The following is a 12,266-nucleotide window of genomic DNA, read 5'->3' on the forward strand; positions in this document are numbered from 1 at the left end:
GATCAAGGTTCGAGGCCAGCCTGGGCAAATAACCAGAGCAAAATGGACTGGAGGGGTGGTTCAAACAGTAAAGTGCCTGCTTCGAAAGCATAAAGCCCTGAGTTCAAACCCAGTCCCACCAAAAAAAAAAAAAAAAAAAAAAAAAAGAGCCCCTTCAGTAGTCAGGGGCTCACATGCCAGCTGTTATATACACAAAGAAGAACAAGACAGATAGATCTGATCCTTGTGGGAGGCAAACTTAGAACCAAACTAAACTTGATTCCAAGCAGTTTGCACAGTAATAGGAATTTGCTCAATGGTGCCATTGGTTGGGGATTCTCAGGACAATGAGTCTAGAAGTGGAGAAGGGAAATTGAGGAACATGCAATTCTTGATTTCTCCCTTTATGTATGGGACACTTCTCTGCTGTGAGGAGGTAAAGGATTGCAAGGCTTAACTGAATGCTGTGTCTTTTTGGCTGTGTTCCAGATGGGTGATAGGGCTGGATCTGTACCTTCAGTATCTAGCACGATAAGCTGGTCCTGCTCGTAGGGCAATTTATCCCTGTGCGGACATATCATTGAGGGCAGAGCCCCAAAGTCTTATTTCCCTCAAGTTACTTATTATTTATTATTTAATGGCTCAAGTTTGTAATCATAGCTACTCAAGAGATGGAGATTGGGAGGATTGTGGTTTGAAACTAAACTGGGCAAATAGTTTTCAAGACCCCCCCATCTCCAAAATAACCAGAGAAAAATGGACTAGAGGTGTGGCTCAAGCAGTAGAGTGCCTGCTTTGTAAACATGAAGCCCTGAGTTCAAACCCCAGTCTCACCAAAAAAGAAAAAAGAAAAAAGTCTGGATGTGGTGGCACTTCGTACTTATATCTTAGCTACACAGGAAGTGGAAATAGGAGCTTCATGGTCCAGACTGAGCGTAAAGTGAGACCCTATACAAAATACCTCAAGGAAAGAGAGCTGGCGGCTTGCCTCAGGTGATAAAACTCCTTTCTGGCAAGTGCAAGGTCCTGAGTTCAAATCCCATACCGCCAAAGAAGAAGTAGAAAAAGAAGAAGAGAGCATTTAATAAGCATTTGTTGTGTACCTGGCATAGAATAAATGAGTGACTAGTGAGGAATGAACAAAAGATGAATGGTTGAGTAGATGAACAAGTAAATAATTATAGCTTGTCATTGACACTAGAAACAGATTTAACTAAAAATTTGAGAACTTAATTGTATTAGATAGCTTCACATTTAGCATCCAAGCAAGCTTCAAAGCCACCTAGATTGGCCACTATAAAAACAGCTATTGTTTATTGAGGCTTGTAATGAGTCAGGCCCTATGCTAAGCATTTTATGTAGATTTCTCATTTTCTCTTCTTAGAACCTCCCCAGATGAGCAAACAGGTGTGGGAAGGTTAATAACTTAGGAATTCAACCCAGGTCCTTCTATTCTATGGTCATTCTTCCACTCTTCAGAAAGACACTGCTCTTACATAAACATTACTTGATTGCACCTGTATCCTTGTAGGTACTGAAAATGCAAGCAGTGGAGCTATTTGAAGCTCCCTTCTCTTGCTGGCTGGAAGAACACAGAGAAGCATTTCCAAATAGAGAAGGTGATCTTTAATACCCATGCCGCTGACTGTGACACCTAACCTCATACCATTGTTGTCCTTTCACGCTTTCCTGCAAATTAACCAGCCAAAGGATGTTAAACATCTGTATATCAACCAACTCACAAGTAAGAACTGGTTCTGCTGTGTGGCATGGAGGACAGTAAGATGTGATGCCTGTCTTAAAAAGCTTCCAATCTATTACAAGAAACAGAATAAACTCAAAAAACCCGATAAAGGCAAACAAGCCAGTATATACTTGGGTACTACAGTCAGACAAAGACCTTGGGACACATGACATTTGGAGTCATCTGAGGGAAGGGAAAGTGGCATTTATTGAACTTCAAAAAAAGAGTAACATATTTGCCATGTGTTAGATATTGTGCTAATCTCTTCACATGCATCATTGTATTTCAATCTATTACCCAATCCATTCAGCAGACTCTTCCTGAGCTTTTACTACAGGCATACAAAATACTTTACTAGGTTTTATTGGTAAAAGAAACCTGAACATGACTTTGATCCTATCCCCTGTGAGTTTGGGATTAAGACATGTTTACAAATGGCTATGATACAAGAATATAAATACAGTCTGTTATGTAATTCATTGTCCATATTGAGAACCATTTGAGACTAAACAGGAGCACTATTAATAATTACTTCTCCTGGAAAAATTCCCAGCATTCTGAGCAAACCCAGGGGTCGCACTTGAGCAATGACAAAGATCCTAGTGGCAGAAGCACCCAGGACTTGTGTTTGCTAGGCAGGCACTCTACCACTTGAGCCACTCCACCAGCCCGGAAGCACCCAGGATCATTGAGAAAAACTCAGTGGGAGAGGTGGACTTTTTTTTTTTTTTCTGGTGGGACTGAGGTTTGAACTCAGGGCTTCACACTTGCAAAGCAGGCACTCTATCAATTAAGCCACACTTCCAGTGAATATGTGGATTTGAGCTGAGCATGATGCTCCAGAAGGCACAGGCAAAAAACCATGCAAACCAAACACTTCAGATCACTGAATGAGGTACGGAGGGTGGAGAGGGGCATCTAGGAAATGCTAAAAGGAATGATAAGAAAGGTCAAGAAATGCAAAGACAAATATATATATATATATGTATATATAGTCTTATCTCAGCAGTGACCCATCCAAAGGTCAGTAGGTTCAACCTCCAGACTCACAGAGTTGAGTGGGGAGGAGGTTCCAAGGGCCTCCCTCTTATTCTGTAGGAAAGGGAGAATCATCAAGGGTGCTTGAGCCGGATAGCGATGTGACTGGGAAAATCTCTCTGGCTTTAGTACATTCTGCCAATAGTCTAATGAGAGGGAAGAGGGTGAAGGACAAAATCCAGGAAGAGACTGAAGTAGTTAGGCAGCAGAAAAACTCCTGGATTGTGACAGGTCAGTAACAACAGGGAGACAGAGATGGAAGTGATACAGAGTGGAGTGGACAGGATTTTGCAACAGGTTGCCACCTGGCATAACTTTTGCTCCTAGGAGCCCAACAGTGACTGCTAGTTCCTTCCTCTCTCAACAGGCAATGAGTAAGGAACTGTTGCTTTAGTGTGCTTATTTACGATGGAGAAAAACTTGAGTATGAATCCAAGTTGAGATGAAGAACCAACACAGAACTAAAAACTAAACGGGAAAGAAGGTAAGTGATGGAATGGTTTATTTAGAAAAGGCATAAGTGTTGGGTGCTGGTGGCTCACACCTGTAATCCTAGCTACTCAGGAGGCAGAAATCAGGAGGATCACAATTCGAACCCAGACAGGGCAAATAATTCATGAGAGCCTATCTCAAAAAATACCCATCACAAAAAAAAGGCTGGTGGAGTGGCTTAAGGTATAGGCTCCAGTACTGCAAAAAAAAGAAAAAAAAAAGCCATGGTTTAAGGGGAAGTTAGTAGCCTTAGGTGGAAGCTGACAACAGAACTCTGTGGGAGGGAGGTGGCTTTGATTTGAAGGTGGGCAATGGATAGAAGAAAAGATTTAGAGTGCTGCTGTGGAAAACAATTATCTTCTTTTTTGGGGGGGTGCAGTACTAGTGTTTGAACTCAGGGCCTTGCACTTAGCAGGCAGGTGCTCTACCACTTGAACCATGTCCCCAGCCCCTTTTTTTGCTTTAATTATTTTTCAGATAGGGTCTCAAGAGCTTTTGCCTGTGGCTGCCTCAGACCATGATCTTCTTACCTCTGTCTCCTATGTAACTGAGATTACAGATATGATCCACCACATCTAGCTTGTTGGTTGAGAAGGGGTCTTGCTAACTTTTTCCCTAGGCTGGCCTTGAACTGCAATCCTCCTGATCTCTGCCTCCCAAGTAGCTGGGATTATAGACCTACACTACCACTCCTGGCCCCAAATAATTATCCTTTAAGAGCAGTGATTGCCATTCTTGACTGCAAACTAGGGTCATCTGCAGAGGCTTAACATAAAAAAATGATACTGGACCCCCAAGCCTAAGGATTCTGATTTGATTCCTCCAGGAGGAGGCCCAGCCACACACTAGTGTTGACTCTAATGAGCACCAGTGACCGGGGAGAAAGGACTCAGCTAAGGTGTGGGAGCAGGAATTTATTGCTGAGCCATCAGCCTGGTTAGGAGGCTCTCTCAAATGACCTCAAGCCAGGAGAAGAAGCTCCGAGAGGATGGAATCTGGCAGTTGTTTACTAAGGTAAATGGGGTGCAAAACTGAAGAAATGAGAGATGACAGAGGCTGAGAAAACAGAATTGAATTGACCAGTCACAGGTTGAAATCTGATGCAATAAAAAGATGCTCAGGCAAAAATTTATAAAGTAATGATAGCAACATTAAGTACTTTTTCTGAGTACATGTGCCAACCCTAAAATAAAGGAATCATACAAGTTCCTTCACAACAACTCTAGGTCCTGTTAGCCCCATTGTATAAATGGGGAAATTGAGGCTCAGAAGTTAAGGAACTTTTCCAGGTTGATGGAATTAATAAGTGGTCAGATCTGTCAGGACAGGTGCAAGAGTGGGAGAGTGGGAGGATAGGAATAGGGTTAATATATCTGCTGGGCTTTCAATGGCATTTCTATCTAAGGAAAGAATGGAAGGCAAGGGTGTGTTCCCTACCAGGAGACCAGAGCAGCAAATATTTTCAGGGTAGAAGAACAGGAAATCAAGTTGGGTTTGCAGGTATATTGGCAGTCCTAATCTGTAAATGGAGTGTAGATTGATGTGGTTAAAAAAAAGAAGCTGGAAAAGACTATTTATGGAATGGATGACATGATAAAAAGTAGTCTTTAAAATTCATCAGGCAAAATAAAAACAATTTCATCAGGCAAATGAAGAGCTAGGAAGGTCATTTAGGAGCTCTCTGCACCAAAACACTTTTCCTTCATTCCTTGTCTTGTTCTGGTAACCACAGATACTAATTCACCCAACAGAGGCTGTCAGGACAGAGGAGACTGCCCACTCTTTGGCTATCAGCTACCTTCCCAGACCTCATTCTTAAGACCAATTTTCAAGGACAAATAAAAGGCTCTGCAGACGGATGGGAAGCCAGGGCTCAGAACTCTTCAGTGATTGTTCAATGTTACCCCCGCAGAGAGGCGAATTCAGAAACAGAAGCTTGTCACAGGGTCTGGGGCACAAAGCGGGCAGGGAACACATAGCAGTGCCACAGTAATTCAACAAGATCTCAGTGCTACTGGTCAGTAACTGCCCCTGAACATACACCGTGCTGAAACACGAGGAGGCTGAAAGACACCTGGTGAGCTGAGCTAGCTCGCTGGTCATTGTGAGAGGATGGTATCTGTCACAGGGAATAAAAAGGCAAACCACATCTGGCCATTTGGGAAGCGTGTTTAATCTACATCACTGTTCTCCTCCATTGTACTATTGCTTTCCTACTTTTAAATTTGAGTTTATTCTGGTGGTAGAACAAATGTTCTGCAAAGAGTGCCTGATGACTTGCTTGGTGTGCATTAACGTCAGTGTGGCGAGTGTGCCTCTCTAGGGATACACACTCATATTAGCAGCACTGGGGTTTGAACTCAGAGCCTCACACTTACTAGATAGGTGCTCTACTACTTGAGCCCCTCCACCAGCTCTTTTTTATGATAGTTTTTTTTTTTTTTTTGAGATAGGGTCTTGAGAACTATTTGCCCAGGCTGGCTTCAAACTGCGATCCTGGCAAAACTTTTTTTTTTTTTGTGGTAGGATTGGGATTTGAACTCGGGCCTTCATACTTGCAAAGCAGGTGCACTATTACTTGAGCCACACCTCAAATCCATCTCTGAGGATATCTTTACTGACCCCCTAGTGGCTGATGGTGTTTCATCTTTTTCAGGTAAATCAACTGAAAAAGCAAGTTTACTTACAATGTTTTCTTTTTTTCAGAAGAAAACAGGACTTGGCTCCTTGGTCTCATTAGCCTTCCAGTGTTGGTTAGTGACCATTACATGTTGCTCAGGCATATTTGGAAAAGAATTTTCTATGTTGAACTTTCTTTTGGAAAATCAGAATAATATACTGCAAATCCCTTGAAGAGGGAAAATGCCATGCTACAAAGCTTAGTCAGGTGTGATGTAATCAATATATTGAGGATATGGTATGGATAAGGCATTTTTCTTCTGGGTAACGAACACATTTCCTTGTAATTTAACTTAAACTATTATGATACCTTTGAAAAAGAACTTAGTTAAAAGTGTGAAATACGTTTTAACATGTTAAGAACATTTGGATGTTTAGATGGTATCACAGATCTACAGATTCCAGGTTGTAAATATTTTATTTTTTTATTATTTTATTTATTTTTTTCGATACTAGGGTTTGGCCTCATGCTTGCCAAGCAGACGCTCTACCACTTGAGTCATGTCCCCAACCCTGACTCTAAATTTTTTTTTTTTTTTTTTGTGGTACTGGGGCTTGAACTCAGGGCCTCCACCTTGAGACGCTCCACCAGTCATTTTTTGTGTTGTGTTTTTTCAAGATAGGGTCTCCAGAACTATTTGCCCGGGTTGGCTTCCAACTGAGATTGTTGATCTCTGCCTCCTGAGTAGCTAGGATTGCAGGCATGAGCCACGGGGCGGGCGCCAGGCTGATCCTAAATATTTTAAATTGAAGTCAAAATGTAATTAAGTGTAAATTAACCTGTCATTCCTTTCCCCCTACCCCCCACACCCTTGTTATTTTTAGGTAATGAATGAGGTCAGGTTGTGAGAATGGCAAATAATGTTTGTAGCAAGGACCCATTATTTTGATTGGATTTCTGGTCCTATTTTATTTTTTTTGAGGAGGGGAGAATCCTGTCATATTTTAATATCAGAGATATGAAAAACCTCCAATCTACTTGTGCATCTTTTTCCTTTTAAAAATGTCCCTCCTGCAGACAGATTCTAGAGAATCTGTCAACAATATGCCAACAATAAAGGCGTAAAACTTTATAACTCAAAATCCAAAAAGTGAGATGGGATTGGATGGGCTAGGGGTTAGGAAGAGTGAGACCAACTAAAGGCAATATAAAAATAGCCAAAACATCTTGGAAAACTCTTTACTACAATTAATAGGTGACATTGCATGCTCTAGAAACCATACAGCTCACCTAAAACTATGTAACTCAATATTAACTAAGTGGCCGGAGGATTGGATTTCCATAACATTTTACTGGAAAAGCATGACGTTTATAAATATAAGGATACTGTGTGCGTTAGCAAATAATTCATCTGTTTTTTTTTTTTTTTTTTGATGGGACTAGGGTTCAAACTCAGGGCTTCACACTTGCAAAGTGGGGCTCTACTGCTTGAGCCATAGCTCCAATCTATTTTACCATGATTATTTTGGAGATGGAGTCTCAAAAACGATTTGTCCTCGCTGGCCTCAAACCACCACCCTTCCCAACCTCCGCCTCCCAAGTAGCTCTGATTATAGGTGTGAGCCACCGGCTCCCAGCTCATCTGTATTTCTAAAGTGTCATAATTTGTATGATTCTTGCTAATCTAAACTAGGGAGAAAAAAACGTATTGAGATAATTGGACCTATCAACTACTAAAGTTGAGCCCAAGAGAGAAGAACCAAGGGTTCAGAGCTTAATTCTAAACCATCTAGGCTTCTTACCAAAAAACTGAAAAGGGCTGAAATAGCAAAGGAGTGAGGCTATTTGACTATCTTAAAAGATCATTATGCAAGTAGGGCATGGTGACTCACATGAAATCTAAGCTACTCAGGAGGCAGAGATCAGGAGGATGGAGGTTCAAAGCCAGCCCAAATGGTTCAGAGAACTCTATCTCAATCAATAAGCCCAGTGTGGTGGCATTTGCCTGGGATCCCAGCTATGAAGGAGGTATAGGTAAGAAGAGCATTGTCACGGTCTGAGTCTGGTCATAGGCAAAAACAGGAGACACTACCTGAAAAATAGCTAAAGCAAAAAAAGGACTAGGGTTGTTGACATGGCTCAAGTAGTAAAGCACCTGCCTAATAAGCCAGGGGCTCTGATCTCCAAACCCAATTACAGTAAACAAAACATGACATAGAATCTTTAAGAGACATAGCATTCCTAGGTAAGAAGGGGCAGCTATTTCATAATTCCATTTTCGGTTGCCTCCTTCCATTTATTTTTGTCATGACTTTTGTCTGGTTCCTTTTGAAAGTTAACCCGTTTCCTTTGCCTATCTAGGGAAAGGTACCCACCTCGCTTTTAGATCTTGCTACCTTGGAAGATAGGGCAAAATAAGGCCTCACATATTATCATATTATTAAGAAACCACAATCATCTTTTAAGATAGGTACAAGGTACAGGAATATTTCCTTGCATGAACAGGTATGTAAAAATCTGGGCAGGAAATGGCATACACTAAACTAAGAATAAAAAATAAAGTTAAGGGGGAGCTGGTGGAGTGGCTCAAATAGTAAGAGTGCTGGCCTAGCAAGCGTGAGGTCCTGAGTTCAAACCCCAGTGCTGCCAAAACAAAACAAAAATTAAAGGTACCCTTTTCAACCTCAAGAATAGTCTTTTCACCATTCTCCACCACCTTTCCATTGGCTGTGTCGAAGTAATGAGCACCACCAAATGAAAATAGGCTATTTATTCAGGGCTTGACATAGCAAGGGGATGGTGCACTGACACTGGGTTTGGTAGAGAGTCACAGGCAGGCAAGGAGTGGTAAAGCCTTATAGTTTAAAAAAAAAGAAGTAAAGAAAGAAAGAGAAAGAAAGAAGAGAAAGAAAGAAAGAAGGAAAAAAAAAAAAAGGCGAAGGCTTCAGGTCTATTCTGATTGGACGTGGTTGGCACCGAAAAGCTGAAGGATGGCTAACTGGAGGTGGGCCATCTTCTGTGATTGGCTTGGAGAGTATATTTGGCTTTCTCTGATTGGCCCCGAGTTGGAAACTGCCCGCCCCCCCAAAAAAAGGAAGCTGCCAGTCAATGACTGGGTGCAGACCATTAGGGCGATTGCTGCGGAGGTGGTTGGTCGGAGTCCTATTGTCACTCATGCTTTGGCCATTGTCCGCTAGTATTTTCAGTCTGTCAGCTGGGTGAGAATGCCGGGTTTTTAACTTTCCCTTGACCTTGCTAACTTTTATGTGCAAATTCTTGCTTTACGTATAACAAGACATTTTTTCCCCGTTGCGCATAAACAGACATTAGGATCTAAAAAGTAATTACGGGAACAAATACATAACCATCTCTATAATGAGGGTTAGGCAGGAGAATTCACTCCTCTCCCGGCTCCGGGATCCCCATTTCCTTACGGAACTGTTGTAGGTGACTCCCCAGAAGCATCCCTCCCTGTGCGGGAAGTCTACCCCTCATTCTTTTTTTTTTTTAATTTTTTTTTTCAGTACTGGGGCTTGAACTCAGGGCCTTACATTTGAACCACTCCACCGGCCCTATCTTTGTAAAGGGTTTTTCGAAATAGGGTCTCGCGAACGGGGCTGGCTTCAAACCGCGATCCTTCTGAGCTCTGCCTCCTGAGTAGTTAGGATTACAGGGGTGAGCCACCGGCGCCCGGCCTGCCCCTCGTTCTTGAAGGGTGTCCCCGCGGCAGGGCGGGCCCTGCCCATCTCCCCCGAGAGCGCCCTCGGGGCCGAGTCCCCAGCGCGCGCTCCCCGGAGCTTCCCCACGGCGCCCTCCGGCCGGGCCGCCCCCCTTCCGGCCCCCGGTAGCGCGCCGGCGCCTCCGGGCTACTAGTTCCGCGCGTTCTGCATGGAGGCGCCCGGAGGGGCTCGGACGCGACCCTTGCCCAGCCGCAGCCACCCGGGCCTGCGGGAGACGTCAGGTCAGCTTCCCGTGCCCCCCCACCCCACCCCGAGCTCCGCCGGGGTCTGTGGTCAGGAAGAAGCAGCTGCTTCTCGGGCCCCAACCCCCGATGTCCACTTTGGAGGGGCGAAGGCAGGGCGACCCTTCGCAGCCATTTCGCCTCAGCTGCGGAAAGGAGTTCGAGTCCCTTCCCCAGGCGTCAGTCATCCATGTCAGAACTCGGCCCTCCGTCCGGGGCCGTTTCCTTCCCGCTACCAAGCCGGGGAGGCCCGGACGCCGCGGCGAGTGCAGCAGCGGCAGCCGCCGGCCTTTCGCCATCTTGCGTGGAGGAGGAGCCGCGGCCGCCGCCATGCGGAGCGGCTGGGAAGGAGGAGGGAGGGAAGCGACGGCGGCGGGGAGGGAGGGGGCAGAGGAGCAGAGTTGGTTCAGCCCGGCCGCGACTTCGGCGGCGCCGTGAGAGCGGGCAGCGGCGGAGGTAGGGCCGGGAGCCTGGGGCGCGGGCTGCGGGCGGCGCGGCCCCGGAGCGGGCGAGCGGGCGGGCGGGGGCGGGGCGGAGGCGGGCGGAGGCCGCGACAAGGGGCCGGGTGGGGGCGGGCGGAGGTTTCCGAGGAGGAAGGAGCCGCCGCCATTTTGGGAGCTTCGAGTCAACAATAAAGGACCGAGGGTGCCGAGCGGGAGTGGCCTCGGTGGTAGGACTCGGGCCCGAGCCGCGGGGCGTGGGGTGAGGCGGTGGGGTCGAGGTCGGCGGTGCTTTGGGGACTGTGGGAACCCCTTGGGTCGGCTTGGGGGACGCCTGGGCGGAGGCCTGAGGCCCGGCCGGGCCTGGAAGGAGGACGGCTGCTTGTGTGGGGCGGGGGCGCCTGAGCCGAGTCCGAATATAGGTGCGGGGTGCGCGGCGGGGTCGGGATGCGGCGCGGGCAGGAGCTCGGCGAAGGTGGGGTAGGGGGCTTGGGCTCGGGGGGCGATGGTGGTTATAGGGTGCGAGGCGGCCCTACAGAGGGCGGCAGGGCTCTGCCGTATTGAAGGACTCGGTTCGGCAGCTGCTTGATTGCAGTAGGTCTTGTAGGATGGTAAGGAGGGCTTAGGGAGCCTCCGAGTCTTGAGGGGCAGGAGAGGTTTGGTGGGTGGGTGGGTGGGGGTCTCTTTGGGACTTTAGGAGGGTAGTCCTTATTGTTTCATCCCCGCGGAGCTGGTTCCGGCTCTTGTTGCGCAGATAGCGTTGCAGGGCCCCAACCCTTTTGTGTTTATGGTCGCACTTGAAGAGTGGGGTTGGGGGAGGGGGCCGGGGATGATTGCCCTGATGTTGCGAGTCTCCAGTCGTTGGCTCGTCTCTGTCCCTTTTCCCTCCTGTTCCACCTCCGCCGTCCCTTTTTCCCTTCAGAATAAAATCCCAGCCACAGCAGCTAGCTGCCAGAGCTTGGGGGGAAAACTGCGCCGCATTTGCAAACAAAAGGTCTTGTTGGGGATGACGGTAGTGTTTTGGGTGTGAAACTGTCAAGTGCTAACTACGATCTGGGAAGTGCTGTAATTAACTCCGCCGGGGGCTCCTCCCTGCCGGCCTAACGTGCCTTCGGGTTTGGAAATGTGGAAACGTAACTTGCAAACCTATATTGGGAAGGGGTAGGAGGAGTGTTTCCTTCTCGGAGACGTCAAGCTGCAGTGCAGGTATCAGTGGAAGAAGGGAGCAGTTAAGGCATAGTCTCATTTGGGATCTGAGGGGATGGGGCCCACCGCGCAGGACGGGTAGTGCTGATCAGTGTCGTTAGTCTTCAGAGGTCGCCCTCCGCATCCTCTTGGTGCTCTGCAAACAAGGAAGTCTGCTTATGGGGAGTGCACGACCTTGTTGATCACAATATAAAGCTACCAATATGGGAAGGTAGCTGAAAACCTTGTCTGCAAGCAACCTGGTCACATGTTTTTAAAGGAAGACGTGATCAAGAGGTTTTTGAGATACCTTTTGATTTAGAAATTTTGAGTTTGAGATGCCGTGACAAAAATAATTTGCACTAGTTAAGCTAGTGTATTTTGGGGAAGAAAGGTAAGGGAGCTAAAAAAAGCCATTAGAGTTGGGCTTTCTCTTGTCTTTGTAAATTTACTAATATCTAAGTAATTCGATTCGGGGATCAATTTAAAAATGAAGGAGCTTGACCAGTTCTTTTTAAAGACAACGATGAATAATATTTATTATTCTGGGTAGCTTAGAAAGTTTATTAAAGTCACTTTGTTTAGCTTTTGAATTTTTTTTTTACGAAAGCAATTTCCTTTAATTTTTAAAATCTATTTAAAATTAGGATGTACTTTTTGAAAAGTGAAATTGATAAAAGCTTTTTAGTATTTGTGTTTTTAGGTAGCTATAGAATTTTATGTTTTCCAAGCAAAAGATTTGGACATGTAGGTACATCTACATGACTGCTTAATTTATTGTTTTAAAGGACAAAAACAAGGGAGAAA

The 12,266-nt window shown here is 45.7% G+C and overlaps 1 protein-coding gene across 4 annotated transcripts in view; it reads left to right on the plus strand.

Moving 5' to 3' along the window:
• Positions 1–9,696: 9,696 nt before the first annotated feature.
• Positions 9,697–12,266, plus strand: part of LOC109681321 (probable ATP-dependent RNA helicase DDX6) — a 30,076-nt gene continuing 27,506 nt past the window's right edge. Inside the window, exon 1 of one of the 4 annotated variants that reach the window (XM_074066602.1) lies at positions 9,697–9,834. The gene's annotated coding sequence lies outside the window, so the exon portion shown is untranslated. Of the gene's footprint in view, positions 9,835–10,207; positions 10,291–10,402; positions 10,537–12,266 lie in introns of those variants that run through there. The other 3 variants (XM_074066600.1, XM_074066599.1, XM_074066601.1) reach the window with 3 other exon arrangements.

Source organism: Castor canadensis, chromosome 2 (genome assembly GCF_047511655.1).
Source record: "Castor canadensis chromosome 2, mCasCan1.hap1v2, whole genome shotgun sequence".
In the NCBI taxonomy this organism is placed as follows: Eukaryota; Metazoa; Chordata; class Mammalia; order Rodentia; family Castoridae; genus Castor; species Castor canadensis.